The sequence below is a fragment of the Orcinus orca genome, chromosome 14, assembly GCF_937001465.1.
Source record: "Orcinus orca chromosome 14, mOrcOrc1.1, whole genome shotgun sequence".
Classification (NCBI taxonomy): Eukaryota; Metazoa; Chordata; class Mammalia; order Artiodactyla; family Delphinidae; genus Orcinus; species Orcinus orca.
In genome coordinates this window covers 78,619,281-78,631,235 of record NC_064572.1, presented here as the reverse complement: position 1 = coordinate 78,631,235, position 11,955 = coordinate 78,619,281, and the positions used below count along the sequence as shown (strand labels likewise).

The 11,955-nt window shown below is 50.1% G+C and overlaps 1 pseudogene; it reads left to right on the top strand.

Annotated features, from left to right (window-relative positions):
- The first annotated feature begins 49 nt into the window (after positions 1–49).
- LOC117199913 (essential MCU regulator, mitochondrial-like) overlaps positions 50–11,955 on the top strand; it is a 120,311-nt pseudogene continuing 108,405 nt past the window's right edge.

Here is an 11,955-nt window from a genome sequence, read left to right as displayed (position 1 = left end):
CGGAGCGGAGGCGGACGCGCGGGGGGGCGGGCGGGCGGGCGGGCAGTGAGCGCGCTCAGCTCCGGCCCGCGCGGCTCCCGCGCCCCACGCGCTGCGCCTGCCTCGCCAGCTGCGGGGCGGCTTTCATTCTGGGAGTGGGCGGGCGAGGCACCGCCTCGGGCCGCTGCGCTAATTGGCTGCCGACCTGAGCCCCCTGCGCCACGGGCGCCGCTCCGGACTCTGATTGGTGAATCGGGGGAGGGGGCGTGCCCTACCGCGCAGCTGGTAGGGGAGGGGAAAGTAGGGGAGAGGAGTACGGGAGGGGCGGCTGCTGGGGCCCGCCTGAGCCTGAGCCTTGTTCTCTGGGTTTGGAACCGATGACCAGGCCTGGATCTTCCTCGGCCTGGTGGTGAGACCCACCTCCCAGCCTTTAGTGCCCTGGGCTAGCCTTCTGCCTTCTGAGAAACCCCTATCTCTCCTCTCTCCTCACCAGCATCGGCAAGAAAAGACGTGGGGAGGCAAGACTTGGCGCGACCTAAGGATGCAGTTTTTAAGTCAGAGCAGCCCAGCAATCAAGTAACTTCCGTTTGCACAGCGTTTTGGAGAGCTTTCAACTGGGTGAAATCCTCGCACAAACCTCAGAGAGGTTCAGAGAGGTTTTGGTTCTTGCCTAGTAAGTAGTGGAAGGACGCAGGACTTTTCCACAGCACGACGCACCTCCCAACAGGTGTTCCGAGACTAGGTGGCCATTAGCTGGTGACAGGTGGGTATGAGGGCTGGGCCAGATATCTTCCGGCCTTAGGACAGTGATTGGTGTGTGTGTGTGTGTGTGTGTAGCTCCCCACGCTCCCTGCCCCACCCCCAACCCCGGGGCGGGGGCTGTATTAAAATCTTAGGTGTATGTGCAATTTTAATAACAGCGTATTCAGCGTCACAGTTGAATACTTTGAAATGAATAAAATTTTTTTCTAAAAACTTGGAAAATAAATCAGAAGACTTGATTAGGTGGCCCCAAGGTTGTTATGTCCTTCCCAGGAGAAGCGGCAATACATTTTTTAAAAAGATGGAAAGTAGGGAAGGTATTAGCTACTGGGAGGATTCTTGTAGGGTACTGTGGGACAGGGAAAACACCTCCTCTGGTGGCTGAGCTGGCAGGCAGAGTTGGCTTCATGGGGCAGGGCAGGGTTTTCCTTCCTCTCTCTGGAGGAGCTGTGGCTATTGAAACAAGGACTGGGAGGCTGGTGTTGCAGCCGTCATTAGCGGTCATTAGGCTATGCTGATGGGTCTGGCTGTGCCCAGCAGGTTTAGAATAGCCCAGGAGGGGATGTCCAGAACCTAGCGCTGGCACAGGTTAACATTAGAATGAATGAGTGAGTCAGAATGTTAGCAGTGGAAGGGATCTTTGGAATTATTCACTCCGATCTTACTTTACAGATGAAGAAAATGAGACCCAGAGAAGAGAAGGGCTCCTTTAAGGTCACGCGGTGAATTTGTCACAGCCAGAACTAGGACTCAGGCCTCTTCATGACTGGTATGGTGGCCTTCCCACTCTATCATGGAACCTGGAGGTATTTCAGACTTTGAGTCTGTGCATGCATCAGCAGAAATCTAGTGTAGCACACAGGGAAAACTGGAAGAAGAGAAGTGAGATGGGGCCTTGTGCCTTTGGCATGGGCCCCTGCCCTCGGGAGCAATCCAGAGGCCATGTAGCAGGCATGGGGAAGGCCTTGAGGCGGTAACTTGTTGCCTGTTCTGGCCACCTGTCTGCATGTGGGGTGGAAGAAATGTTTTTCAGTCTCTTCCTCACCTACTACTCCCTAACAGTTAAGTCCCCAACCAGGCAGTGATATTCTGTACTTGCCAACCCAGTTCCTTTTCCAAGTTTGTGTTGGCACTCAAGTTAAAAAGCTATTCCTTTATTTCCTCCCGTCTCCCACCAAAAATAAATAAAAGGGCCCAGATGGCGTGGGGCTCCTGCAGAAGTATGGCGGGTTTGCTGACACTGAACTCCGAGCTCTTACCACGAGAACGCTGGCCCCCAGAGTGGTATGAAGGATATTATTCTATAAATGGAAAATTCCTGCAGCCTGCATACTTTCAAGGTATGCAGGCTTTTCAAGTTCTGAAGACTGGAGCTACCATTCTGAGAAAAACTTCTGCAAGGAAAGTTTAAAACCGCCAGCTGCTGGGCCCAGTCCCCCTTGGTCAGGCCAAAGAGAGGATGGCAAATAAGCGAGGCCTTCTTTCCTCCCTCACATGACTTTTTAGCCCTTGTGGTTTTGCAAGGGGAATAAACACTTTTAAGTGAACATGAATGGAAACAAATGCCTTGATTCGGAGCTACAGCCTGGGTGGGTGGGTTGTGGTGATGGTCAGATAGATGCCCTGGAGAGAAGTGAAAGGATGCTCATGCGTCCTGGGGCCTGGCTCCGTGCTCTATTCCCTAGGCTGCTCACCTTGTCTGCTGCCTTGCCCACAGTAGGTGTTTTGCCCTGAAAGAATGTCTGGAAGTGGAGGCCAAGTTCATAAAGGCTTTTATTTTTTTGGCGGGTGACACCCTGGGCCTCAGTACACCGTCAGTGACCGCAGAAAGCCTGGAGTGGCTGCCTGGTCCAGCTCTAGGGTAAATCAGGAGTTACTTTTGTCACCAAGCACAGGCCTCAGTTGAGCTCTCCAGCTCCCTTTGAGGCAGTGGAACTGACTTCTGAGATGTTCTTAGATGCTCTGATAGATGAAGTCTGACTGCCTTTTTGTTCCCTTTCCAGAAGTCTGGAATGAAACAGAAGGAGTCAGAGTGTGACAGTGTCTTCGAGGGATACCTTCAGATTGATGGAGGCAGGAAGACAGATCAGGACGGGCCTCATCTCAGAGGTTAGACAGCATCGCTCAGTTTCTTCTGGAAGGGGGCCTGTGTGGCACAAGTCGGGCAGGGCAGGGGTGGGTAGTGGGGAGGGACGCTTGGGCTCTGAGTTTCCACCTCTCCACGTGGCCCCCAGCCGCCATCCTGGGCCATTTCCTTTGCTGGCAGCAGAACTGAACCATGAGAGGCAACACACAGACCTCAGGCGTCTTGAGGCTCTTCAGAAACATGAGGTCAGCCCTAGGGAATGAGGCAGCTTGGCGGGTGTCCAGGCAGCTACAGAGACGCTGTTTGTCAGGCTCTGGGTTCCCGCTGACCCGCCTGCCAAGCTCTCGCGAGGGACAGGAAGTGCTTTGGCTCCCCCCGCCCTGGGGCCTGGGTATATCAGGGGCTACTTCTGTAACGGTGTCGACTTTGTGCATGTCATGCCTCTGGCCGAGCTCAGAGGGTCCCGGGGACGGGGATTCTGCCCTTTGGGGCTTAGAGGCGGCTGTAGTGGGTTGAGAAGCCACGTGGTGAAGTGGCGGGAGCTTGCTGGGCCAGGGGCTGGGGTTTTATCTTGGTCCTTCTGCAAAGTCGCCTGTGGCCTTGGACGTGGGACTTTACCACTCTGGGCTCCAGCTCCTTCCTCGATCAGCGAGGGGGCTAATCGTGTGAAGTGACAGCCACTTTCTCCTTCTTGCTTTCTTAATTTTGTACTGGAACAGTCTCTCCCTCGCCCTGTGTGGATGAGCTGTGATGGGTGTGAACCAGCAGAAACAGCCTATTTTCCCTGATCTTACTAGGAGAGGGCTGGTGACCCAGGTCCGGTCCCTGAAATATAAGGGGATGTCTGTTAGGTGGGCTCTGAGAGGGAGTTTGCTCCCTTCTTTAAAAAGAAAAGAAAAAAAAGAAAAGATCAGGAACCTCACCTTCTTCTGGTCACTGACAGGTTGTGGAGCTGAGGCAGCCCAGAGGTGACAAAAGTCTTAAGGGAGAAAAAGCTGGCACACTGGTGATGGCCGCCTGGAAAAGCTATATTAAAAAAAAAAAAATGAAGCCTTGGTGACATTTCTGTTGAAGTCTTGTGATTTGTTACACAAGATAATTAAACATCTTTGTTGTTTCAGCCACTACAAGTCAGGTATTCTTTTACTTGCAGCTGAATTCACTCTAATGGAGACGTAGTAACATGAAAAAAATGCATTTGGGAATTCTATCAAAAAGGTGGGATACAACATTCTGGCCAGATGGAGGTGACAACCATGTCAGAATTGTGTGTGTGTATAAACGGGGGCAGGAAGAAAATCCAGAGAACTGAGAACAGGGGCTTTGTGGTGGCTCTTCTCTTACCCATCCTGCCTTGCGCTGAAGTCTCCCAGCTGATATTAGTAATGGTAACACCACGACCATCAGACCAGGTGCTTTATAGCATCGTCTTGGTACCACTTACACGACTGCTGCACGCGGCAGGTGCTGTGATTGTCCTCGTGTTATCCATGAGGGGAGGCTGCAGAGCTCACATTTAAACCTGTGTCCCTCTCCAAAGCTGGGCTGTGCCTACTTGGGTGCAGCCGGTCATCCTCTGGCCATGGGGCTTCTGGGGCTCGCCTTGGGGAGGACGGCTAGGAGCACAGGCAGGGGGGGCAGGAGGAGACGGTATAAGGAGCCGCCTGGGGCCAAAGTGGGCCCATCCAGCATGTCAGAGATTGTTCCCAGAGAAAACCAATTCCACTCAGAAGCGGTGTGGATTTTTCTATCTATTTATCTAATGGGTACTTTGGTATAGCGAGTAATCGTTTCTCTTTGTAACACACCCTCCCTCCTTCTAGCCATGTGGTTTGCTTTTAGACATACGTATCATCCCAATTTTGTTTAAAGCAAGATATGCCTGGAAGCTGACAGCCCGAAGGGCAGATGTCCCTGGGCTGATGGTGCTGATAATAATAGAAATAACAGCTCGCACGTCCAGAGCCTTTACAGGCACCAGCATGAGCTCATAGTTTCATAAATCCTTCCGGCAGTGCTACAATCATACCCTTTTCACAGAAAGGAAAATGAGGTTTTCGGAGGCTAAAAAAGTGTACTCAGCATCTCCCCGGTAGGTAGTGGGTGGGCTTTCTCCAAGGCCTGTGCTGGGAGCTATCATATTTCCTCAGCCAGCTCCTGGCCCATAGACATTCAGTTAGAATTCACTACTTCCTGTCTCCCTACGTCCTCACCTTCTTTCTGACTGGGACTGTCAGGCTCATCCTCAACCCCTGCTGTCTGCAAGGGGAAGGGAGTAAAAGCTGGGGCCCCTAGTGGAGGAGTTAGACATGAAACGGTAAACTGTGAGGTCAAGGTTGTTTTCCAGTGGGCCTGAGGGCTGAGGTGGAGGAAGATGAGGTCAGCGAAGGGGATGAGACCAGACTGCCTAGCAGGGCTGCTGTGTATGGTTCTGCAGGGTGTGCACTGTGCAAGGGCTTTGCATCTAAGGGGGTGCCTTGTACTTCATAGACGTGCTAATACATGTATGAGTGAATCTCTGATAGTTTTCTGGCAAATGGGGAGTAAAGTGCCTTTTTCTAATGGAATGGTATATTATGACAGTATTCTGACAGATGGAAAAAGATGTCTTGTGGAAGAAGTACCTTTTCCTAATTTGCCCAAAGCTTTGACTCTGGCCAGAAGAGTGAAATGCTAAGATTTTTTTTTCTCTTAACATCTTTATTGGAGTATAATTGCCTTACAATGTTGTGTTAGTTTCTGCTGTATAATAAGATTCTTGAAAGCAGGCCTTCAGTTTGCCATTAACTACATGCCCATGGGTCTTTCTGAAGCTTCAAGTGAAAGTGTCTTTCTAATTGAGCTGATCAGGCGGGTGCTGGGCACAGTTCTGCTCTAGTAGTTACTAGTGGACCAGGGGCTCCACTGGGATTGACATTTTTAAGATCGCTCAAGTCATTTTAGACATCTTCTCTCGGTCTTACCTGACTTTCCCAGCTGTCCCGAGTTCGCTAGGGTTTCTTGTGCCCTGACAGTGCCCGTCCATGATGGTAAGTTGGCAGTTGTGCCTGTCCTGGGGCTTCTATGGCTTAGGCACCAGAAGGCAGGGTGGTGACCCAGGCTGGTACAGATGGAGTGGGCTTAAGCAAGTCATTGCCCTTCTCTGGGCCTCAGTTTTCTCTCATGTAAAATAATTAGGTGGCCTAAGTGATTTCTTGGCCCTTTCCAGCTCTCAGGTTTATTTGTTCACCATCAGGGCTTTGGGCTGAGTGTGAATAAGACGTGCCTACTTCTGAGCTCCTGGAGCTTATACTCTGATGGGGGTGGACAGACAAGCAAACGGATGATGATACTTTGGTGGGAGACGTATTAGTTTCCTTTTGCTGCTGCAACAAATCATCACCAACATAGTGGCTCAAAACAGTACAAACTTATCTTACCGTTCTGGAGGCCAGAAGCCTGAACTGGGTCTCACTGGGTTAAAATCAAGGTGTCAGCAGGACTGTGTTCTTTTCCAGCGGCTCTAGGGGAGAATCTGTTTTCTTGCCTTTTCCAGTTTCTCGAGCCTGCCTGCATTCCTTTGGCTGTGGCCCCCTTCCTTCTTCAAAGGAGTTTTTCTTCTGCTTCCCTCTTCTGCTTTGCAGAATGCTCGTGATCACCTTGGGCCCACCTGGATAATCCAGGGTACTCTCCCTATTTTAATGCTCTCTAATTAGCAATCCTAATTCCACCTGGAACCTTCATTCCTTTCTGCCATGGAAAGTAACATAGTCTTCCGGGTCCGGGAATTAGGATGTGGGCATCTTTTGGGGCCATTATTCTGCTTCCCACAGGAAGAGTACAGAGGACTGTGGGACCCCTTGGCAAGGGGCGTCCAACCAATACACAGGGGACCCATGTGTCATGGGCCCCTAGACCTTTGAATATCCAGAGGTCAGCTGGGCTGGTGAATTGAGGTTTCCTTTGCCAGTTGGGACCTGACCCTGTAGGGTGAGGAAGCCCTACGCAGTGTATGTGTGTGTCCCTCAGGCAGATGGAAGGTAATTGCCTAGGGTCTGAGTTGCAAGAAGGGATGGTGAGCAAAGGTAGTAGTATATGTGTGGGGTACTCTAAAACATAATAATGATGGCGATGATGTTATTTAATTTGTGGTTAAAACAAACAAAAGCCAAGTACAACAAAAATACCAAGCAACAACAGCGTGTACATCTTTTAAATTTAGTGTATCTGAGATCCTATGTATTTTCTACAATTTGCTTTTTTTAATATATATTTATTTATTTATTTTTGGCTGTGTTGGGTCTTCGTTGCTGCGCACGGGCTTTCTCTAGTTGCGGCTAGCGGGGGCTACTCTTCATTGCGGTGCACGAGATTCTTATTGTAGTGGCTTCCTTTGTTGCGGAGCATGGGCTCTAGGCGCGTGGGCTTCAGTAGTTGTGGCTCGCGGGCTCTAGAGCGCAGGCTCAGTAGCTGTGGCGCATGGGCTTAGTTGCTCTGTGGCATGTGGGATCTTCCCGGACCAGGGCTCGAACCCATGTCCCCTGCACTGGCAGGCGGATTCTTAACCACTGCACCACCAGGGAAGCCCTGCAATTTGCTTTTTTCATTTAATACGTCTTAGGAGCTTTCCAGTTCAGTATATATAGCACCACCTCATTCTTTCTTTCTTTTTTTTTTTTTTACCTCATTCCTTTTAGCTGCTCTAAAGATGAACCATGGTTTATTTAAGGGATGGTGTCAAACTCCCTGCCCTCCTCCCTGTGTCTGGCAGGTGAACACATATCTCTTGCTGAATCACTGATTGGGGAAAGTGCTCCCCAAGCTGGAGGAGCCTGTTGATGTTTTAGTTTTCATCAACTATGCAAATCTTTGAGTCTTTTTGGTTTGAATGCGTCAGAGTCTGGTCTGGAAATCTACCCAAGATTATTGTTAGTGTGTTTAGCCAGGGAATCAGCTGCCCTCTGGAAACGCTCCCTCAGGGCCTGTCTGCACGTGCTGCCTCCAGAAGGCGGTCACAAGCTCTTGAAGATACATCTGGGCCTGGGTTGGAAGCTGATGGGAACTTGAGTCCCTGAATCTGAAAGCAGGACCGGGGGTCTCCCGAGACTGGCCACAGCCAACACGTAAGGGACCCCAGGGGATTGATTCCTGGCTCCTTTTCTGGTCCTGCTCAGACTGTCTCCATGATGGTGGTTGCATGCTGATGGGACACTTACACTCTGGCCTCAGCCTCTGCTCAGCCCTCCCTCGGCTCCAAACAAGCTGTGAATGTTCACACCTTTGCACAAGCTGTTTCTTCCGCCAGGGATACCCTTCCTTTTTCCTTTTTTTTGCATTTAAGGCTCAGCTCAAATGGCCCCTCTTGGGTAAAGCTTCCCCCGCTTCCCATTGGGGATGAGTTGGTCACTCTCTTCTCTGAGTGCCCAGAAGCTCTGTACCTGCTACATCCTGGTCACAAGGTAGGACCAAACACTGCTACCTGTCTGCTCCCCTCACCTGGTGGGGGCTTCTGGAGGCAAGGACCCCCGGTGCCCATCCTAGTGTCTGGCACATCGTGGGACTTTGCAAATGTCCACTGGATGCGAGAAGCTCTGTGACAGCAGGATGAAGGCGCTGGGCACAGGCAGGTGAGCAGAGGTGAGTGCTCCATGGAAGAGCTGAGAAGCTGTGAGGTTAGGAGCCACGGGCTTTCCTCAGGGTGACTTCCTGTCATCAAAGTGGTCCTTTCAGGCTGGAACAAGACACTTAGAGCATCAGAGGCTTGAGTTCAACTCAGATGAAATCTTGTCTAATTTCTAAAAAAAAATACTAAAGGCAGATGGCAGTTGTGTCCGTGATATTGATTTTACCTGTATCTGAAAAACAAAGCACCTTGGAGCGCCTTGCATGTTGGAAGTCACGTCATCTGAGCATAGTGATGGTCACTTTTCTAGGGGTCTGACCCCCGCAAACCTTAGCCATCCAGGATGAGGCTGAGAGGTGGGAAGTGAGTGGAAGGGCTTGGGTGATTATCTCAGAGAGTTCTACGAAAGCATTTTTGCTGCGCAGAAAAGAGTCAGCTGCTCTCTGGGAACCTGTTAACTCTTGCTTTACATACATTTGTAACAGGCTCCTTTATCTGGTTTCTCAGCTCAGACTGTAAGGTGGTGGTGATGGGGTGGGCGATACCTGTTGAAAGCAATGAAAAGCAGTAGCTGAAAACCAGACGTGAGAGAGGGGACCAGTGAACTGTCAAACAGCTGATGTGTGGGACTTCCCTGGTGGCGCAGTGGTTAAGAATTCACCTGCCAATGCAGGGGACATGTGTTCGAGCCCTGGTGCGGGAAGATCCCACATGCCGCGGAGCAACTAAGCCCGTGCGCCACAACTGCTGAGCCTGCGCTCTGGAGCCTGAGAGCCACAACTACTGAGCCCACATGCCACAACTACTGAAGCCAGCACACCTAGAGCCCGTGCTCCGCAACAAGGGAAGCCACTGCAATGAGAAGCCTGCGCACCACAACGAAGAGTAGCCCCCGCTCACCACAACTAGAGAAAGCCTGCGTGCAGCTACGAAGACCCAACACAGCCAAAAATAAATAAATAAGTAAATAAATTTATTAAAAAAAAACTTATTAAGAAAAAGCTGATGTGGGCACAATTAGAACAGAGCCACCTTGTGCTGGACCATCTAGCACCTGGACAAATAGCCCAACTTGCATCCAGTCACCTCTATAGATATTACCGTATGATGGCAGGATATAATTATTTGGTAATGTTAATTCTGAATTATTAGAAAAATATTAAATTCCAATTACTGTTTAAGAAGGCAGGAAACGTATAGTACAGTTTAGAAAATGATTAGCACATAGTTTGATGTTTGTAGTATCTATCATGTAGACACATATATTACATGATTTGTCCCCTCTCTCAGAACCACCAGGTAAATAATAACTGTGGTTAATGTGTCCAGCTATGAACTCTACCCTGTTACCTCATTTACTCTCCAACAACCTGGGGTGGGGGGTTAGTATTATGGGTAATCCCATTTTATAGATGTGGACAGTGAGACTCAGAGAGGGAATGCAATGCATCCAGTGTCACACAGCCAGCAAAAGCTAGAAGGGACTTTGATCCCAGGTTAATAGACTCCAAAGCCGGCGCTCTTAACCCTTAGGCCCTGACTCTGCTGTGATTTTCCTCTCTTGCCTCAGCAGACTGCAGCCCTGCTGGGTGTGTCTCCTGCTGTCCTTTAATCACTCCACTTGCCCTGGCTCCCAGGGAAAGGTTCAGGGTGATGGAGTTGCTTCCCAGGAGGCTGGATGCATCGTCAGGGCCCCTGGTGTCCACTGCTGTGACATTTGCTAATGAATAGCTCCCTTCCTGGAGCCAAAGGAAATTCACTGTCTGGCCACAGGAAAAGCACACCGTGTGTCCCCTGACAGCACAAAGATGAATGTTGACTGTCTGGACACGCTCGGGGTGTACCCATGGCCTTTGGCTTCACCGACCACACCTGTTTCTGGGCCAGAGGTAAGGTCTAGGGCCATCCCTCTGCCAAGTGACGGGGCTTGGCTGGAGGGTGGGAGGGAGGCAGGGTCCAGGGTCCTGGCCAGGAAGCCACAGCAGCTGCCCTGCGGGCTGCTGCGAGGTTATGTGAGCCCCAGAATCTCCTGGGGGAGGCCAAGGTAGGATGGCATCACCTCCCCCTAGCTGCTGCCTGCAACCGGAGGCCAGAGCTCCCTGCCCACCCCCATGTTGAACATAAGTGTCACCTTTAGAAGGGAACTCACCACGCAGCAGCGTCACCTGCTGGGAAGGGTCCTACGTGAGCCGGATCGGGGCGGCTTTCTGACCCACCAGCAACTCGCAAGTGGTTTCCTTCCTCTGGACCTCAGATTCCTCCCCATTAAATAAGAAGACAGGCAGAGGCATGGAACATTGTTCATACCTGTCACTATTAAACAGGGTCTCAAAACTGTACAAACTCCCCCCTGTTATCTTGTTAAATGAGACATTTGGTAGGTATATTTTCCCTTATATATTTTGTGTGAAAAATATAGAAATATGTAAGAAAATACGTGTACAAGTATATATATATATATATATATATATATATATATATATATATATATATATATATATGAGATTGCTAAGAGTGATCATCTGGGAATTCCCTGGCCACTCAGTGGTTAGGATTCCCTGCTCTCACTGCCAAGGGCACGGGTTCAAGCCCTGGTCAGGGAACTAAGATTCCACAAGATGCATGTTGCGGCCAAAAAAAAAAAAAAAAGTGGTCATCTCCAGGCAGTGGAATTAAGGGTGTATAGTTCTATACTTATTTTTTTTTAATACAAAAAATTCAAACCCAGGATGTTAGATTCCAAATTCTGTGCTCCTGGTTCATTGATGCTGCTGCCTCTGCTATTAAAGCCCAACAGTGGCTGTCTTCCTTGTCCCTGGAGGCTACAGCCAGCTCATTGCAGGGACCGGGTCCACCTGCCAGAAAGGTCTTGGTAGCCACACCTGCCCATTCTACCTCCTTTTGCCCCTCTGGGTTCCCTGTGTTGCACACCTGAGCACGCTTTCATCTGGGATTTGGTGGTGCCAAAGTCTGTTTTCAAAACAGCGCAAGTGGAAGTCTGGGTCCTATATGTTTCTTCACCTCTTACTACTGCACCCATTGCTCCCACCCCTAGATTCGAACATCATGATGGTCCTGGAGAGGTGGGAATTAGATTAGAGTGAGATAGGTGAGTGGAGTTCTGAGGGGTCTTCTCTGCTTTCCTGTCTTAGCCAGGGCAGCTGTAACAGGATACCATAGACTGTGTGGGTTATAAACAATAAAATTTATTTCTCATGGTTCTGGAGCCTGGAAGTCCAAGATCAAAGCGCCAGCAGATTTGCTGTCTGGTGGGGGACTTCTTCCTGGTTCTTAGATGGCTGTCTTCTCACTGTGTCCTCATATAGCCTCTTTTATAAGGGCACTAATCCTGTTCACAAGGGCTGCACCCTCATCACCTCCCAAAGGCCCTACCTCCATATACCTTCACGTTGGGGATTAGGTTTCAACATATGAATCTGGGGGAGGTGGGGAACAAACAGTTTATAGCCCTCTCCCTCTCAGCCATTGTCTAGGGTCACTGCTGTTCCATACCTGTTCCCTCTGC